Consider the following 21,267-nt stretch of genomic DNA (forward strand, 5'->3'; position numbering starts at 1 on the left):
AACAAAATAATAATGCTGAAGATTTAGATAATAATAACAAAGATGACAAATATAAAAATGGGAAAAATCTATTATAGAAACAATAATAAAATTTTGAGAAATAATAATAATAATAATAATAATAATAGTAATAATAATAATAATAATAATAATAATAATAATAATAATAACGGATCCGGTATTTCCTGATAGAACAAGTGATTGCTGTCCATTTCATAATTTCTATACTGAATGATCGCATCTAATATTCTCGCACTTTCTCTCTTTGTATAGTATAGATATGTATGTATATATACATGTATACATATATATACATATATATGTATATATATACTTATATATATATATATATATGTATAATATGAAAATTGGTGCCCCACCCCACGAAATTTTTCTGGATCCGTTAGTGATCTCAGACGAGCAACAACCAGAACAGTGAATAGTATTAGTCATTTTCGGGTGATCTGGTTTTAATTCTAACTCAGCAAAGTTATATTTGCATTTAACCAATCATCAGAGGAAAAACAGGTTTGAGATAAAAGTGAATGGAAGGAAAAAAAGAAATGAAGACGGTGAAAGATGAAAAGCGTCTTCAAAGCTGAACTGCAATGGTTAAAAAAAAAAAAAAAGTCAGATTTCTACAACCTTAAATTGAACATTCCTTTCTAAAAGACCCACATAGTAACTAAAAAGCAAAATATCGAAATTATTATTTTTTTTTTTTCATTTTCCCAAATGCCAGACTGCAGCTACTTCCAATGCACGCTCACACTGAGAACCAATACTCGGCCCCTTAATAACCAGAACCGAAGAAAAAGCGATTCGAACTCAGTCAAGGAACGATTCGAGCGACTAAATTTTTATTGAACTTCAATACCGACTGGAATTGCAGATATTCTTGAAGCTCTGTCTTCGGACTGACTGACTTGCTTCGTGTCTTTTCACAGGTCTGAGGCCGACGACGTTGTGATTGTCTTCTTCAGACGACCGGAAACGTCTTTGACGTTCAAGAATTATGATGAATTTAAGAGATGTCTCGAAGATTTTGCGTAAATTGTTATACGCATTTTGAGTATATGCATACATACGCACATTCACTCATGCACGTCACACAGGCATGCACACGCAGATACCTGTGTGCGCATGCCTGTGTATGTGCATATGTGAATGTGCGTATGTTATGCATAATTATTCAAAATGCGCATAACAGTATGTATATATATATATATATATATATATATATATATATATATATATATATATATATATATATATATATATGTGTATATGTGTGTGTTATATATATATATGTGTGTGTGTGTGTGTGTGTGTGTGTGCGCGCGTGTTTCAATTTTTATCCAATTATCTCAAACTTTAGACAAGATTTTAACTCCCACTTTGTCAATAATAGTAATAATGAAGAGAACTATAAACGTGAACTAATATCACATCCATGTGTGGGAAATGCAATTAATAAAAGAGAGACCGTAAACCACATTGCAATGGAATGCCTAACCCTACCACAAAACCAGTATAAAAAGAGACGTGATGCAATGGCAAAAACGTTTCACTGGAGTGTGAGCAAAAAACGCCAGATAGAATGCAGCAACAAGTGGTACGAACGCCATCCTGAGGAAGTAGAAAACGAGCAGACGAAATTACTCTGGGACTACTGTATCAGGACAGACAGGGTGATACGAGCGCATCGACCAGCCAGACCTTACTCTGGTCGACAAAACCAAAGATGAAGTATCACGCGTAGATACTTTGGGACTCCCGAGAGAAGAGACAGAGAGTAGAAAAGCACAGAGACCTGCGGATTGAATTGAGAAGGCTTTGGGATATACCGACAGAGGTATTGCCCATAATCATCAGAGCACTAGACGCAATACCAGTATCCCCGATGAAAAACCTTGGTGAACTAAAAGAAAAATTAGCCCCAAGACTCATGAAGAAGATCGTGCTATTAGAAACTGTCCATATAATAACAAAAGCGATGAGCTCCTAAGGAAGCAGAATACAACCTGGAACCGTCACTGTAAAACCACCAGTCTATACTAAATGTGATAGGCAAAAAAATATTATTATTATTTTTATTATTTTAGTAAATTTCCTCATCGCATGACCTACAGACTATTTAGATCAGTTGATTTGGAAAGTTGGTGAAGTGCATGGAGACTTCCTCATCATTGTAATTGCAAGCAACTGGGTATGCATTATGTACTTATGTATGTGTATGTACATATATTGTAACCTAACTCCTGTTGCAATATAATTTTTTCTTATTTCAGATTATAACATATATTTTTAAAATGCCGTAGTACTTAGACAAAGCTTGTCTAAGAGCAGGAATACCAGTGACAATTCAATGGAAACATTTAAAGGGATAACTGACAGTCCTTAACGTAATATTTAGTAATTTATTACACAGTTTAAACATTAACAGGTCCCCGAATAACTGAATAACAAGACAGACAGAAAAACGCATTCATCCACAATGCACAGTCACTACCTTCAATCACCACATTCACTCTAATCCACCAACCTACCTTACGACAGATAAAGAAACAGGTAAGAGAAAAAGGGTACGAACGAATTTGTCGCACTATAACATCATTCTCTCACATACGACAGGAAGAGACACAGAAGTGGAAGAGAACCTTAATCCTACTATTTACACGCTTGAACATTTAACATAATTACAATTGGGCTAAAGCTATTTTTGGGCTTAAGTGATGATATGTAATCCCAACACCGATGACCTTAGGTGAATACAGCACTAGGGTAGCAAGCACAAGACTGTCTTAATAAGCATGAAGATTTGGACAGCTGAACAGGGGTCGTCCAAAAAAATAAAAACAAAATTGGTAATTCATGGAAGGCACGCTTGCCCTTCTTCGTGACCATAGGACCTCCTAACGGCCCCGAAAGACTCGACACGGCAAGGAGACAGAGACACAGTGGGTAGAGAGGCGGTGCAGCTGGGAGGCGGTACAGTAGCGGATAGAGAGGTTGTGCAGCAGAGAGGCAGCACAGCAGAAGGCAGGATAGCCCTCATCAGCACCCGCAGGAGATGTATGTATCTCAGGAGATACCAAGGTAACAAGATGGCTTCTCGTGGTATCTTCACAAAGAACCACCAGCAACAAGGCGCCCAATGGCACACCCTCAAAACGTCCGCCACAACAACACAAGGCCGCCACAGGAATACACTGTCACAGTTGCCGTTATCGGTCGAGTTCTTTCCTATAAGGAGCCGAGTACCAGTCGCCCTAAAACGCAACCCACTGTCCACGAAACACCTTCGTTGGGAGAAAACGAAGCCGCTGAACAGTCCAGTGCTCGTGCAAAGAAAGAGAAACATCATGAGCGATGCATCCATTACAAACCAACACAAAGACTCTATTCAGCTATTCGAAGCTCGAAAGAAAAACAGAGAATGAAAACTTGGTAAGAACTGACCAAAAATTAAATAGCTTAATGTTACAATATATATATATATATATATATTTATATATATATATATATTTATATATACCGTCCCGTGGGATACGGAGAACAGGATTACAGTGACGCACCAACCAGTCGGCCGACTGGTTAGTGCGTCACTGTAGTCCTGATCCGTCCGTCGCTGGGCGATGTAGACTTATTATCAACTAAAATTCAGTTCTGTAGAGTGAATTGATATTAAAGGACGTTTGTAGCTTTTGATTGTATATGAATCCTGTAATATATATATGGGATTGAAGGGGAAAAATTTACCTGTAACATATTGTGTGCCTTGGGATGGGAAGAGAGAGAGAGAGAGAGAGAGAGAGAGAGAGAGAGAGAGAGAGAGAGAGAGAGAGAGAGAGAGAAGCAATTTATACACTGCGAACACGCTTTCAAGCAGTGGGGAAGGCTATATAGGAGAAACTTGCGCCCTGCAGCAATTTTAGCTCCAAACGAGTACTCTTGTAATAATTCTTGTGCTTCAAACCACCTTATTCAGGGGCCCATTTTAAAGTCTATCGCAAGAAAATTAGAAATGATTTGCCACCCTTACATCAGTTACGCCTCACGCTGAGTCCACTTCCGTTTACATGATTGTTTTTGAATAGCCATGTTCAATCGAACTCAAATTTGCTTCTCAGAAAGGAATGATGCTTTAATTGGAATAGGAGAACTTGTGCACACTATACAGTTCTCTACATACCGTCAAAACACATATGTATTTACACTTGGACCCGTTTCTAGAAAAATCTGTTGCGCACCAGCTGATCTAATCATCATCGTAGCCTCCAACGCCGCATTAATCATGGGACTTCTGAAAAATTCCGCCACTTGTGTCTTTCCCGCGCTTCATCTTCCACAGATTTCCAGCTTCCTTTTCCGTAGCTCTCATCCAGTGGCGCAGCTGGCAATCCATCAGTGGGGAGACCTACAGTAGGTGGGGCCAAAATATTTTTGGGGGCCAAAGAAAATTACACAAAACTAATGTACCAATTCTGTAATTAGTAAAACATACTATTCTCGAATGTATATATCCATGTGAATGAAGGAAAATAATAGTATTAGTAATTAGTAAACCTGTATTTGAAATTATAGAGCTCAATTTTCAATTAATTTTCAACTCTTATTATACGCAAATGTATCAGATACTGTAAAGGTTAAAGTTTAGCTACAAAGGGAATTTCAACTGGGGGAGGGGGCGCTAGTGGGGGGCCCAAGCATCTGATTTGGGGCCCCGGGTCCCCACTAGCCCCCCATAGCGACGCCACTGCTCTCAACCCAAGTAGATCTAGGTCTCCAAACTCTTCTGGTTCCTACAGGAGCCTTGCTGAAGCTGACAATATCACCCACCGTTCTACAAGGACTGCGCCAAGGACATTTCCAAGTCATCTCCATCTCCTTTTCATCATGATCTCATCTAGGTAGGAAACTTCTGTCATTTCCGTTGTGACATCATTCCTTACACTGTCCGCCATCTGATTCCTGATATCTTTCTGAAAGCTTTAATATCATTTCAAAATAAATCTATCAATTCAAGTCTCATTGTCATGCCATGCTTCTTTTTGCCATATACTGAACCTATCAAGTTTCTGTTGTTGATATCAGTAGTGAAATATGTACCTGGTAACTAGAAGAATGTTGCAGGTTGCAACCACGGTATAAGAGGCTCTGGGCTAGCAACCTCATCCTAAAACACTTGCTAAGAGCCACAAATGTTGGCAATAATATAAACACCATTTTAAAAAAATAAAAGAAAGGTAGACGATTAAATCAATTTAAAGAATCTTAAATAATTATTCTGTTTTTTTCCATGAACGTTTATTATTGCTATTATTATAAAAATTATTTTTTATTTAACTGTTACAAATTTTATCCTCATCTTACTCATGTATTTTGTACTGTCTCTGTTGTATGTAGAGTCTGTATTTGTATATGATAATGGAATGAAATTATTATTATTATTATTATTATTATTATTATTATTATTATTATTATTATTATTATTATTATTATTATTATTATTTTTTTATTATTATTATCTATTATTATTATTATTATTATTATTATTATTATTATTATTATTATTATTATTATTATTATTATTATATATAACACAAAAATTAGAAATTCGGAGCTCTAGGGAGGCTGGATATGCTTTTGCATAGGAAGATAAATGCACCAAATTTTCCTTGAGCTCTAGGGAGGCTGGATATGCTTTTGCATAGGAAGATAAATGCACCGAATTTTCCTTATTTCCTCGCTATCCTATATATTAATTCAAACTGGTTCCTTCCATGCAGGAAATTCCTTATTTTTTATCTTGCCTGCAAGAATACACACACACACACACACACACGCATATATGCATACATACACACATACACACACACACACACACACACACACACACACACACATATATATATATATATATATATATATATATATATATATATATATATATATATATATATATATATATATATATATATATATATATATATATATATATATATATATATATATATATATATATATATATATATATATATACAGTATATACTGTATATACTCGTATGTGTATAAGTGTATGTGTGTGTATGGTGTGTACAAAAACTTTGTAACATTTGAAGGGGTGTGTTTGCGCATGTGTAAAGACAGAGAGAGAGAGAGAGAGAGAGAGAGAGAGAGAGAGAGAGAGACGAACCATCCATTCACACGCCTGATCTAATATCATTAATCATCTTAAAAGCCAGAGGGGCCAATTTCATTAATTCCCGAAAGCAGGAAGTTCGCTAAACTCGGTTTTATAAATGCTGAAAGAAATCTCAGATTTGAAAAAAAAAAGAGAGAAGGAAAAAAAGTGAAAACAATGCAACGGCGAAAAATGGCATTTAATTAAACTGCGGAAGAGAAGATATTTTTTTCCAGAGATTCCGGAGATGAACTAAACCGTCTTTTTTTTTTTTTTAGGAATTAATTTCGTAACTGACGTGATTAATTAGTTTCATAAGTCGTTCATTCCGCCCCGACGTTTTTCGTTGCGCAGATCGCTCACTGGCTGTTATTAATTTAAATCATTCCTAACGTCATCAATATGTTCATTATCCTTATCTTCGTTTATCGTAGCTGGCAAGTTGAGGAAACGTTGCTTATTGCTGGTTTTAGATAACGTTTATAACTTATGGAGAAATGTTTTTGACGTTATCATTATTCTAAACGACCACAGTTTCGTTACCAAGTGGCTTTCGCGCCTAGAAATTATTATTATTATTATTATTATTATTATTATTATTATTATTATTATTATTATTATTATTATTATTATTATTATCACAATTTTGTTGTGCACGATTTTATACAATCTTGTGTAAAATCGTACACAACAAAAATCCACAATCATTACAAATATTACAATTTATTATTATTATTATTATTATTATTATTATTATTATTATTATTATTATTATTATTATTATTATTATTATTATTATTATCCAGACTTTAACCTTAAATGACTAAGACAATTCCGGAGATAATACATCAAAATCTGAAACACTGTGATGTGGAAAAACGAAAGTTCCATCCAGAGTGCCATCTTTGCCTCTGCAGTGCTTTGTATACAAGAGGAAAAACCACTTAATGGATTGTCTTCTACTTTTTTTTTTGTAGATTCACCTCCAGTTAATTTCTACAGTAGTGATCTGTGGACAGGAGATTTTCATCTGCTAATGGTTTAGTTATTATTATTATTATTATTATTATTATTATTATTACAAGTTTGATGGCGTGCACTACGCTGCGCTGGAACCCGGTGCTGCCCGCGATGTCTCCGCTACCCTCATGTTTCCCCTACCCTCCCGTTCCCCTACCTACCCCGTCACCCCCGCCGGATAAACAAGAAAGATCCACTCGGATCTACTTATTATTATTATTATTATTATTATTATTATTATTATTATTATTATTATTATTAAGTCCATAATACGTAAACTCTAGAACTATGTTCCCTATAAAATACACTTTACATGACAGCCTTGAAAATACGAGTATATAACAAACCACATAAGTATTTTTCTAATGAACTAATGGGCCTGTATTAATAAAATTTAAAAATCGAGAATTTTAAAGAAAGTTATATGCCATCAATCACGGAGAAAAGTATAAAAAAAATGTTTTAAAAAAATCGGAACGCAAACCAAACTCGGAAAACGATGACGATCACTTTAAAAAATGATTTATGTCACGAGTGTGGAAATGTGGAAATTCGCCGTTTATGGAGAGAGAGAAAGAGAGAGAGAGAGAGAGAGAGCGAGAGAGGTGCCCCAAAGGAAAAATCGCAATTTTACCGAACGCGAAAAGAGCCTAAACCATGATATGGTTTACTTTTGATAGAGGAAGTCAGGCAGAACAAGGATCTGAATGATTCCCTTTGATCGTCGGTGAACGTTTTCCATATATCCGAAATGGCTCCCAATATTGTCGCTACGCGCACTCAACATTTTGGGGATTGCTGGTATGTGAACAATTTTTTTAACGCTGTGTCTGTGCAGCAAGTTGAAGTTTTAAAGTCAAATCAAAATAAGTAATACAGAATTAAAGTAATAAAGAATTATGTCAAATGTCCTGACGTCATATGAATATTAAGAACTAAAATATTACATAATTAACTCTTGTAATTTTCACAGGAGTGATTAGACAGATCCTTCTTCAACCAAATACCTACCAATGAACGAATAAGGTGCTTGAAAAACATGTTTCTCATTTGTTAAAAACTAACCCTGCGAGCCTCTTTATTCCGTAGAAAAATTTAAAGCATAAGTGTAAGTATAAATAAGTAAAGGAATAAGTCATCATGGTTAAATCCAGAAAAAAAAAGTGTTAGACCACTTCCGTCTTCTCAGAGCAGTTCTTGAAGTTGTGTTTACGAAAGGATTAGACAAATGATTTGAGAAAATAACTGAAAAAGGGTGTCAGAAATAAGCCACTTTTATCGAAACATGTAACTTCAGCATAACAGCAATATCTAACTGAGCTGTGGACGCACTATATTGCTTCAGGAAAGTTCTGACAGAACTGGCAGCTGTGACGAGCAAGAATAGTTGCCCTCCTAGGCCTACTGTGTTCTTTTGGGTTCACGGCTGAAAACCAGATTTAGATTGTGCTTCTCATAATGTGTCAGGGTAATGTGCATATCCGTTTTCTAACTCTCAAATATAAACACCGTATAAAAACATTTTTGGGGGTTTCTGGTGATTTACAAGTTTTGAGAGTTGCAAAATAAATAACTCGTAATATTTTCTATGAGTTAGGAAATCCTATGCAGGGTAGGAGAAGGGTTGGTTTGTCTAAGACTGGATTTATCACTTTACTTGTTATGAATTCTATTCCTATATTCTGTCTGATGTCAACAGAGTTTCAGCTATCATCGAACATTACTCCGTAAAATGAATTCTTCCTCAAGATGTCTGCTGAGTGCTTCAATCTCATCACTATCTTCTGTCACGCTTTTCTTCTTTCTTTTGCCACTGGTATCACTTATCACTATCATCTTTAACTATCGTTATATCATACAAAAATTGTTAATAATCCTTTACAAAAGCACAGAAGCTGAAACAACACTTTAAGCCAATCAAACTAACACTCGCCCATGGCTTAGTTCCCCAAGTCAGCAAATTTCAGAATCGTTATCGAGTTTTCTGTACAGCGTATAATGCTATATGAAACTCTCAGCTACGGTCCATGAAACTCTCAGTCGCGGACCATGAAACTTTCACCCACTGCCCGGTGGTAGCCTATGTTGTTGGCATCTGTAGCGGTGCCAGAAGAACGATCATGGCTAAATTTAACCTTAAATAAAATTAAAACTACTGAGACTAGAGGTCTGCAATTTGATATATTTGATGATTGGAGGGTGGATGATCCACATACCAATTTGCAGCCCTCTAGCCTCAGTAGTTTTTGAGATCTGAAGGCGGACAGAAAAAGTTTGACGGACGGACACATAGCCATCTCAATAGTTTTCTTTTAAAGAAAACGAAAAATTTGCTAAAAAAGAAATGGGCGAATAATAAAAGGGAGGCGCGAAATATATATATCCGTCCTCTGAAAATATGCATGAGATGATTCTCCTCGGAGGCTTTAGAAAGAAAACCTAGGAGGCAGAGGCAAAGAATGCTTTTATTACATCTGAAGGAATGGAGAAAGCGCGAGAAGAAAAAAGAGCTCTCTCTCTCTCTCTCTCTCTCTCTCTCTCTCTCTCTCTCTCTCTCTCTCTCTCTCTCCCAGGATTTTCAGATTGTTAGTATGCATACAAAGAAAACATTGGCACATGGCGCACAAAGGAGGCGCTGGGAAGAGTTGATGAAAAGGAGACTTGAGTTTCTGTGCCCAGAATGGACAAGCACTGGAAAATATCGTAGTGATACACGGTCGGGGAAATTGGTTTTCACGTCGTTAACGACGGGATTGTAAGTATGTATGTATGTGTGCATGTATATATATATATATATATATATATATATATATATATATATATATATATATATATATATATATATGTATATATATATATATATATATATATATATATATATATATATATATATATATATATAATGTATACAGTATATATATATATTAAATACGAAAAGTATGAATGCGAGAATGATCGTTCTGTAATTTTCCTCTACAGTTAAACCCACTTAAAGCCAGCCCTATGAGAGCTGAAAGTCAGCTCAGTGGTCAGGTTAAACTACTTTAATAATAATAATAATAAACCCACTTAAAAATGTCACGGTGTATGTGATAAAAATTCACGAAAAACAACGTGTCTCAAACGTAACAATCGTCTGTCATGGTGGAGGTGGGTATAATTGACTCCCCGCCAGCTTACGAGCAGTTGGGCCTAATCTTTGGTGAAACCTCTCAAAGATTTACCCTTGTTTTGGTAGGATCAGCAATTCTTCAACTTTGTTGGATTCCAGGTGCATCTGTTTTCTTTATAATCCCTATCCTACTGGGATATCTGTATGTCATCTGTCATTTATAGAACCTTTATCGAAAGGCCTAGCACCACTCTGTTGTTTCAATTTCCTTCATGTATTTGTATTTGCTTATATATATATATATATATATATATATATATATATATATATATATATGTATAACTGAATCACGAAAATATGGAACGTGATGAATATATAAATAAAGATAAAATCCACGAAGAAACGGAAACACTGGAGTGCAGCACTCCAGTATTTCCGTTTCCTTCGTGGATTTTTTATTTTTTTATATATATATATATATATATATATATATATATATATATATATATATATATATATATATATATATATATATATATAGTGTGTGTGTGTTAGCCACAATAAGCTATTTATAATGAGTCTGGCCAAAGAAAATTAAATAAAACAGCCAGTGCTACAGTATTCCATTAAATCTAGGACCAAAGATGTGCCCTATGTGTAGAAAACTTCCAAACCATCAGCCACTTCGTGTAGCTAAGCTGGAAGCTCATCAGCATCACGTCAAAACCCCTACACAAAGAGCACCAGTGACTGTACTAGCAGGTACATGGTATGAGGTATTACCAGTAAAGTAGAAACACTATTTTGCACAACAACGACTCAGAACAACGTGTTCTGAGTCGGAAGCCGACCTGAGTCAGAACTAATTAAGTGTGCAGGCTACCAATTCGGTTTTAATTTTCTCTCCCTTTTATAAGCAGCAAATCTTTTTAGCAGAATAATCTGTACTCTATTAACTTTAACAGGAAAAAGCGGACTCCCTGTTTTAAAAACAAACGGCTTTCATTCTACCGTAAAATTGCTCTCGCACTCTCCTGAAAAAGAGAGGAATTCCAGATGGGGAAAAATGTGGAACTTTGATTATTCCGACGTACTCTCATACGCGTCCAGTGTACGCCAGGTAGTAAGTGTATATCTGTATGAATTACCTTCGAGTTAATGTTTTTTTCTCTCTCTGAAAGCAATTTCTTGTCGCTCTCTTAGTCATAATGATCAATGTGTATAGTAATGACTCATTACACGAAAGAGTCATAACAATTGAAAGCGTAAGGCCAAAATTTTTTATTTATTTATTTATTTATTTCATTTTATTTCTTTGCAGTTCTGAAGGTTTAATGGTATACTGACTCATGCCATGCCCCAGACGAAAAATAACAATGGTGGACGTATCAGGAACTACGTAATTAGAATGAACTCACAAAGTTACGAATACTGAATGAATCAATAAACTACTAAATGTTCAGCATTGATTATGACACTGTGGAGCCTTGAGCTTGCAAGGGTATTCAGAACCACTTTCGACAGGAGTTGGAGGGCCCCTGTCCTTTGACTTTCCTGATATATCTTGCCGCTGAAGGAGACTGTTCCATCTACTGTAGAGGACTGGATAACTCATATCAACTACCGGTATCCAGCGTAAAGTTGTGACACAGAAGAGAAACACAACAAGTAAAATATGCGCCGAGGTTTCTTCGGCGCAAGCGAGTTTTTCTGTACATCGTATAATCAAGGCCACCGAAAATAGACCTATCTTTCGGTGGTCTCGGTATAATGCTGTATGAGCCGCGCCCCATGAAACTTTAACCACGGCCCTGTGGTGGCCTGTCGTATATCGTTGCCAGACGCACGGTTATGGCTAAATTTAACCTTAAATAAAATAAAAGCTACTGAGGCCAGTTCGCTGCAATTTGGTATGTTTGATGATTGGAGCGTTGATGATCAACATACCAATTTGCAGCCCTCTAGCCTCAGTAGTTTTTAAGATATGAGATCGGACAGAAAAAGTGCGGACAGAATAAAGTGCGGACGGACAGACAAAGCCGGCACAATAATTTTCTTTTACAGAAAATTAAAACCGTTAAATCGTGCTGGGACGACCAGTTGAGATTACACCTTGAGCAGTAAAGTGCGGTGGAGGAATACATTCATTATTGCGCAGCTGCTCTTCGTCAATATTGCTCAGGTTTGGTAACTATAACAAACTGAATGCTATCCCTCTTACAAACAGTCTGTAAGAGTAGTACCCATTTTCCGTGAAACTTTGAACCATTTTGCTTTTACATCTCGTGCAGTCACATCTGCATTTACTTGAAAGCAGACTTTCACAGCAACCGGAAAATTACTGAGATGAATGACCCTTAAATATCGTTTTCTACATGTACCACTGTATTTTCAAATACCAGACAAAATGCTTAAACGAGAAGTGCCCTATAATTTATAGCTAGGATTTAAAATATATTGAAAATATATCACATGGTAACTATTGTATGAGAGCAATAGACAAGGTAGTATATTTATAAATTTCCACTTAAAGATGCTCCCAGAAGGTAAGCTACTAATCCCAAAACCCTGAAAATATACAGTGCCAGGAACGCTTGAAAGGGTATATAAAAGACAAAAGCTAGTCAAGTTTGAAAAAAAGAAAAACAACACTAATTCCTTGCCGCTTCGTACACAAACAATAATACTAAGCATTAAATTTTGTTATTTTACAGAAATTCGAGGAACGAGCTGGAGGAACAACGTGGTGAGTAACTTGTCAATCTTGAGCAAATTCTGTACCAATTCGAGTTAGACAAACGAAAGAAATAGCGCTAGAAATCATCAAAAGTACTGCATGGTCATCATCTTCTCCCGATTTTCTGCCTAGCCGTCCTCCCCCTCCCCCTCACTTCCCTGTTTCCCCCCCTCCTCCTCCTCCAAATCCGTCTCCTTCTTCTTCTTCTTTTCTTCTTCATCCTCTTCTTCTTCTTCTTCTTCTTCTTCTTCTTCTTCTTCTTCTTCTTCTTCTTCCGGTCGTGCATCTCCCACATAGCCATTAAAGGCGGGAAATGAGGATCCCTAATGACAGTTTTTCATCAAGATATTTCGTTTAAGGCAGCGGCGTCTGTCATTGGGGGAATATATCATTCTGCCTAAAACAGCTCGGCTTTTCTCTGCGGCGGAGGAGCCTTTCTACAAAGTGGGTCGGTCGGTCGTTTGCCGTTCAGTAGAAGCATCATTGGAAGGGGACGGGAAGAAATTCCTAAAAGGGAAGCAGTACTGGAATACAGAGACATCATTTGAATGCAAAGAGAGAGAGAGAGAGAGAGAGAGAGAGAGAGAGAGAGAGAGAGAGAGAGAGAGAGAGAGAGAGAGAGAGAGGGCACATACAAACACACAGAAATGTCCCATTATCTTAGCGTCTGTAAGATGATAAATCTGAGAACTTGGACGTCCTTTGAGAGAGAGAGAGAGAGAGAGAGAGAGAGAGAGAGAGAAATAAGGATACACACAATTATCGCAGTACATCAGAGTCTGTTAGATGGTAAATCTGAGAACATGGACGTCCTTTGAGGAGAGAGAGAGCTTGCACTATTCTTCACGCTTTTCAGTCAAGTCATGCTAGTATATTTTTGTAACTGTTGACGCAAAGGGCAGATGAAAATGGCGCAGATAATCAAATATGGAAAGAGACAAACACAGCTTTCATTAATTTTGTTGACCTTCCAACTACTGCTTCCGGAGGTAAATGATTCTTGTTTGTTGATTTCTCTGTGAGTTTACTTGCTATTTTTGTGTAATTCATTGTACTTTTTATCCCTTATGAAATAGGAGGAAAAACGACCAAAAGTAAAAAGTATTATTAGTTAAAATATAAATTATTCACATGGCAGAAATTGGGAATCTCACTAATTACTTAGCAACCTCCGCAAAACAGAATGATCACAAATAAATTTTTGTGATCATTCTATTTTGCGGAGGGTGCTTAGTAATTAGCGAGATTCCCAATTTCTGCCATGTGGATATATTTATATTTTCACTAATAATAATAATAATAATAATAATAATAATAATAATAATAATAATAATAATAATAATAATAATCCTGAGTGGTTGGCTCTATTGAACATTAGTACAACATGGTCACCCCAGAAGGAACGAATGGTTGTTATAGTTTCTCTTCTAAACCAATGACCAGCCCCCAAGCAAGATCTACGGAAGCCAATAGTTGTCATGGGCAATCCAGTCTACCATGAAGGGGAAACACATTCCTCAGAGGCCTGATAAATCAGAACAGCTTAAGAACTGGGTCATGGCAGTTTCTGCGGAAGAGGTCTGGAATCCTCTTCTGTCCACTCAGTACGCCTACAACTGCGCCTTTTCCTTCGGGAAAGGGCGTGGGGGGTGAAATGGAATGGAATGTAGAATATAGGCAAACAGCCAAGCGCTGGAATCTATGAGGTCATGCAGCGCTGAAACGGAAATTAAGAGTAGAAAGGTATGAAAGGTGTAACAGGGGGAAAACCTGTTGCACTATGAAACAGTCGATGGGAGAGGGTGGAAAGAAAGATGAGAGAAAGAGACTATGAACACAGTTACAGTAAAATGAATGAAAGGGGTTGCAGCTAGGGGCCGAAAGGACGCTAAAAAGAACCTTAAGTAATGCCTACAGTGCGCGCTTGAGGTGCACTGACGACCCTACCGCCGTACGGGGTCGTGGGGGGTAGTTCCTTAGACTTTGACTAAATACCGTGGTCTTCCTCAGGGAACTGGAGTTTCAATCAAGTAAGAAGGGCTTACAGTCCGTACACCTTGTCTAAAGGTACCCTGGTCGCAGATGCAATACAAGGTAACCTCATTCCAGGACCTATGTCATTCAGTCCTTTGGCCGGATCAAATTATAACACAGTCCAGTAAACCTATGTAACTACAGTACTTCAAAGGCAAGGTTCTATTCATTTATATGTATTTACCATTCGCTGTCATATCAGTATCTGCTCTTATGTAATAACGGTTTGCGTTTGCATGTTTACATTTGCGGTGAGATTACCATGGCACCAGTCGTCAAGATCGACATTCTTTCAAAGCATGAGCATTATTTATAACAGCATTTATCTATAAAGTCCTTGCTAACATGTTAAAAGAAAAATTAAAGTGTGATTATCACTGACACTTTTGGGAATTAATGAACCTATTTTCATCAGAAATTAGCTTCTGAATTGTGTGAATAAGTAATAATTCCATTTCAATTTTTACACTGTATTCATTGAATTTGAATATATTTTTTTATTTCATCGTCAACTGTGCCAAGTTCCTAATATATGAATGCTAAACTAAACCTTCTCTACAAGTATTCTCTAGGGTAATATGGGACTAAGTAACAATATTCAGGCAGCTAGGATGATCATTTTAAACGCACACTGAATGACAATGAACTGTTGCCTAAATTCTGACCAGTTCACTGCAGATGCCACTGCGGGAAGGAAAATGTCTACGTAAAACTTTTCGCTAAGTCTGGTAAAGCATCCTCACTGGACATCCATTTGCATAACATTAAAGACAACAGGCTCAAACGCTTCAATTCCTAAAAACTCTAAGTCATTTATATAAGTATATCAGCCATAAGATTTTCCCCTTAGAGAAGATTGCTCCAGGGACAATTAACCCTCTATTTCTCAACACGTTGCTAACTTTACTACCTACTCCAGCCTAGCTTCGAACCTCCACAATCGACTAATGACCAGATACATAATTTATCACTTAGATCAAAAGGGGCTCAAAAGTTTTAATAAACAACACACGAAATCGGTGTTCTTAGACAGGGATTAGACCCAACTCTTTTCGCTGACCTAGAAGAACACACACACACAAACACAAACACATATGTATATGTGTGTATAATTAATTTTTGTCATAAACACCTGGACATTTTGCTATATTCACATTTATTAGGCCACAAATTTTGTTTAATTCCTCGGAAGTAACCTACACCCAAGGGGAATTATAAATGATAAGTGCTTGGGTGTGAGATATTCCTGGGGTATAGTAAATTGATATTAAAAGAATCTGTGATTTTATTTGTGATTATTTATATGATTATATATATATATATATATATATATATATATATATATATATGTTTATATGTGTGTATGAGTAATATGTATACATGTCTGTTTGTGTCTTTATGCATGGATTGATGCAAGTGGTCAAGAGTAAGGAAATTAGATGTAAGAGAAACTTGTGACATAAGAAAAGGTTCGTGAATGGAATGTGTAATGACTGATCTTTACACATTATTCAGTACTGCCTGAGCGTAGTAGAGAGACTGTGAAAACTAGTGGAAAGGTGTGAAACTGCTCACAAGAGGAGGAAGTGGAGAGCCAATGTAAGCATGACTAAGTTTATGAGTGTCAACAAAAACCAGGCACATGGAGCAATGATTGCTAATATGGATGGTGGAATAACAGAAGTGGTTGATAAGCGCAGGCAGGTGGAAGTAATTTTGATGGATGATCGTAGGATGAGAGAAGAAGTGAGTCACGTATTAAGTAAAGCAAGAAATTTAGCAAGGAGTGTGCAGATCTGCAGAAGACCAGGAAGAAACATGGGGGTGTCTGTGAAAGCCAAAGTAGGAATATATGGAATTACTGTTGAACCAACTCTCTTTTATATGAGTCAAGTGTGGAAATCAAATGTGAATGATAGAAAAATTGTTGAAGCTACTGAGGTCAATTGTCTGCATAGATATATAGTGTAAGAATGAGTGAAAGATTGGGAACGTGGAAATATATAGAAGTGGAAAATTGGATAGCAAAATGAAAATGGTTTAGTCATGTGGAAAGAATGAGGGGACATAAAAACTTAGCAAGCGCAGGATAAATAGAGTCCTAGAAGTTTTGGTATGGGAAATCCAGGAAGCATGAGAATGCGCTCAATAGAGGAGTGAATATCGCAGCTGAGTGTATAAAGGGTTCGACACACCGCTAATGAGCCTTTTATGCAAGTGCATGAAGTGGCTAAAGTCGTGGAAGTTCTCTACACACGGGGTTCATTTACGAATTAGCTGTTAAAGCACGAATGTGACAATAACCGTTGCGTTGCTTTTTCTCTGGAGCCACGACCTGTTACGAGAAATGGCTTAATGATGAATATACCGGTGTGTGTGTGTGTGTGTGTATATATATATATATATATATATATATATATATATATATATATATATATATATATATATATATATATATATATATATATATATATATACAGTATATAATATATGTATATATATATATGTATGTGTGTGTGTGTGTGTGTGTGTGTATTCGTATGAAAAGTAAATCTACATGCCAGGAACGGTGGTGTGGGAGGCTAGTTAACGAAAAAAATGGTTTCGACATAACGTAAGAGTGTTTGACCCTTGCGCAAGCAACAACAGACGAACGAACGAGCAAACATTCTGACTGCCTTGGCTGGTATTTGGTCCCGTTTTCTTAACCTGTCTCAGTAGTGACTCAAGCAAAGGAATTATAATGAAAGTTATCTGAACCTTTCAAGCACGGAAAAGCCATTATTCAAGCCAAATAACCAAATGAAGATCACAAAAAAAGCACACAAGTACACGTGTACAAAATTCAGCCGTTTTATAACATATGCTGGTTAATGGTTAGCAGGAAGTTCGTTATTCAACAAGGTTTGGTTACATCAACCACCTGAAACGACTTTGCGCGCTGACTCATGTACACAAACGTGAGCAAAATACAGATGCTATTAGGAAAACTATTCTATTCACGCGTGAGATGTGTGTAGGATGCGTGTCTGACGTTGACTTATGATTCACTGATAAAACCTGCGCGCGGTTGCTCACCTCGCAAATGTGAAACCAGATTTCACCGTATTTTCATGATTAGATTTCTCTCGTGGTTGTTTCTGAGGAAACTAGTATTCTATATTAACTTATTTGCCTACGACTACACATTTATCTTGACAACGCCACTCTTTATTTCCAAGTAATTGTTGATTTGCATACTAGCCTTACCATAAACTATTTAACTGCATCACCCCAGAGTTTGATGGGGTAGGCCCTTCTAGATACTGAGTACCTAGCCCTACATTCCTCACGGAGTATAAGGGATCTTCCCAGATAGTGACCCCTACGGGCTTTAACCCGGTATGTATCCACCTTTGCGGCGTGTTTACTACAAGCTCGTTGGGGATTACCGTAAAAACATAAACAAAAGACTGTAAATATCATAAAGATAATGACCCCAAGATATATTAGTCTTAGATAACGACCCCTGAAAACACTGGGGGGTCACTATCTAGGAAAGATCCAGTATATGTAAAAATGATCGAGTCAAGCAGCGTGACCTAGCATCATTTACTATAATTCGGTCTGGACTTGAGATAAAAGGCGAAATTCATTATTTCAACAGCAGCAGGATTTTTTCTACCTTGCAAAATCAGTCAAAATTTATTGCTACTTCCCGCGTGACAAGTAACTTACCTCAGAGACATTGGTTATCTCCTCTTCTTCAAATTGTCGTCTGCTGACGGTCTATCTTTGCGGGTCTTGGAATTGAGCTGCAGTACAGTGGATGAGGGTAATTAGTAATTATCTCAATCGACGAGCAGCAGTGCATAACATCAGCTCCTCGATCCTTTTTATCCAGCGCCATAGCCCTCTCAGATTCTGCCTCCAAAAACCTTTGTCCTGGGATCTTTTTCCCATAGTTTAATTTGCATTTGTAAGATTTAATTTCACTGAGACTATGCAGCACCTGATCTTCATTGAAATTCGTCTTAAAAACTTACCAGGCAAGTATAGGCGAATCTTAACTGAATTTGTTTACATGCAGAGAGGAGAAAAGTCACTTATTTCACGACCTTAATACACTTATCACGCTGAAATGAGTTCAGGGAAAATTTGAGCAAATTTTAATTAACATGTTTAAACGTGTCTTTTTTCTTTAAATGGATGCCAAGAGTAATGCCAGTAAGTGTAATATACGATAAATTAATGATACAAATGGCTTTTCTCAGGGCAGTGGTTAAAAAAACACTTTAAACAATTTTTCTAGCAACCGGCTTCTTTGAATAGTTGTGACTTGCTAATCACAGCGCCCGACTGGTGTTTAGTACACGCACCGCCAGGGGAATTAGACATGGGTCTAATTTCCCTGGTAGGAAGGCAGTAAAGGTATGTTTTGACCATTACCTCACCAAAGAACTGTTTATGATTAGTAATGCATGGTACATAGATAACCCCTCCACCCGACCCGGCCCCCTAACTCCACCCCAAATAAAAATCAGTTTTTCAAATAAATGCAGTCAGGCAATCATTGGTACTTTGATCTGTTAACAAAATCGAATTTCGAAAATTCATTGCTTTTATTTCTAAAACCCATCACAATTCTATTTCATTTTGCAGTTCTGTTATATGTTAACATAACAAAATTGTTAGCCGCTGGAAAATCTATAAGAAAAAAGGCAACGTATTTGTTGAACCAGGGAGCCTGTCATCTCTCTCTCTCTCTCTCTCTCTCTCTCTCTCTCTCTCTCTCTCTCTCTCTCTCTCTCTCTCTCTCTCTCTCTCCTATTTCTGATGAAATTCCTGACAGATTAAACATAATCCAGAATTTTAATCGATCTGTCATGGATGCTGAGACCTGCATAGGCCTGCCCAACAAAGCAAGGGCGAGAAAGAGTTAAGGTGGGATCTGGTGGCCTGGCAGGTGTTATATGCAATGACTTGGAGAATGTGTAGAAAAGAAAGGGAAACAAGGTCTTGTTGAAACTGTGTCTAGCTGTAAAATGAAGGCAGAAGATAAAGGGACTTTCATTTGATGCTAGGAAACTGAACCAAAAGAAGAAAACAATGCCAATAAGTCTTATTACAAACACTGGCATATACAGTAAGGATAGAAGAGAGGTGAAATATCTGATGTAGAATTTTCCATTGAAGTAAACGTTAAAATTTCTAGAGGCATATATAACCGTAAGATAAATTATGTGGTTTCTACAAGACGACACTAAAGATATTTGAACATAAACGCGTAATACATTTCGCCCTGTACTGAAGAACAAGAGTCCGTGCTGGCACAACGCCAGCTAAATCTAACAATAGCAAACAAAAAGACTCGATATGATATCCAAGAAACTTGGGGAGCTAAGGCGGCAGCCTGCATCTTATAGAAATAAATGGTGTGATATAATTACGGCTACACACTATCGTGTTCGGATAATCTGTCTTCAAAAGACAGTAGTGCTGTGACAACAGAGCACCGAGGTGGGCTTTAGCGTCAGTGGTATTGAAAAGGACTACTTTGACCTTCTCTAATGGGGACTGTGCTTTGGACTAAAGCCAATTACTGTGGTGTGATTATTATTATTATTATTATTATTATTATTATTATTATTATTATTATTATTATTATTATTATTATTATTTGGGTGGGGAATGTTTTTTCATGGAGACAATTATGGTATTTTGTCGGGGCAAGTAGTTCTGCTTTTTTATCTTAATCTTTTAACCCAGGGTATTAGAGAGGGCCTTCCAAACACGTTGTGTTCGTGGCGTCGATCGTTCTCAGACATTTTCAGGAAGGACATCGTTGTCTTAACGTATGTTGGAATTGCCATGCAAGCATTCTAGGTGGAAAGCAGTCTGTATCAAACTGTCTTAGTTTTGCAAAGTCTCTTACATTTTTGTGCATTGTATCCATTAACTTGAATCTTACCATATTAATTTCCTGACCCTTCCACTGATGTTGTTTCATCAGTATGTTAATCATTTGATATAGCCATCTGTTTGTCTGCCGACAAACACAGATGTAGTTCCGTTTTACCTGTCTGTGTGTTTTATCTCAATAATCAAGATTTTATTTATCTCAGTAAGGAACAACCAATAAACCAGTTAACACCCAGCCAGTAGTACAAGCTCATACTGGTTACATTTTCCATTCTC

Source organism: Macrobrachium rosenbergii, chromosome 41, assembly GCF_040412425.1.
Source record: "Macrobrachium rosenbergii isolate ZJJX-2024 chromosome 41, ASM4041242v1, whole genome shotgun sequence".
In the NCBI taxonomy this organism is placed as follows: domain Eukaryota; kingdom Metazoa; phylum Arthropoda; class Malacostraca; order Decapoda; family Palaemonidae; genus Macrobrachium; species Macrobrachium rosenbergii.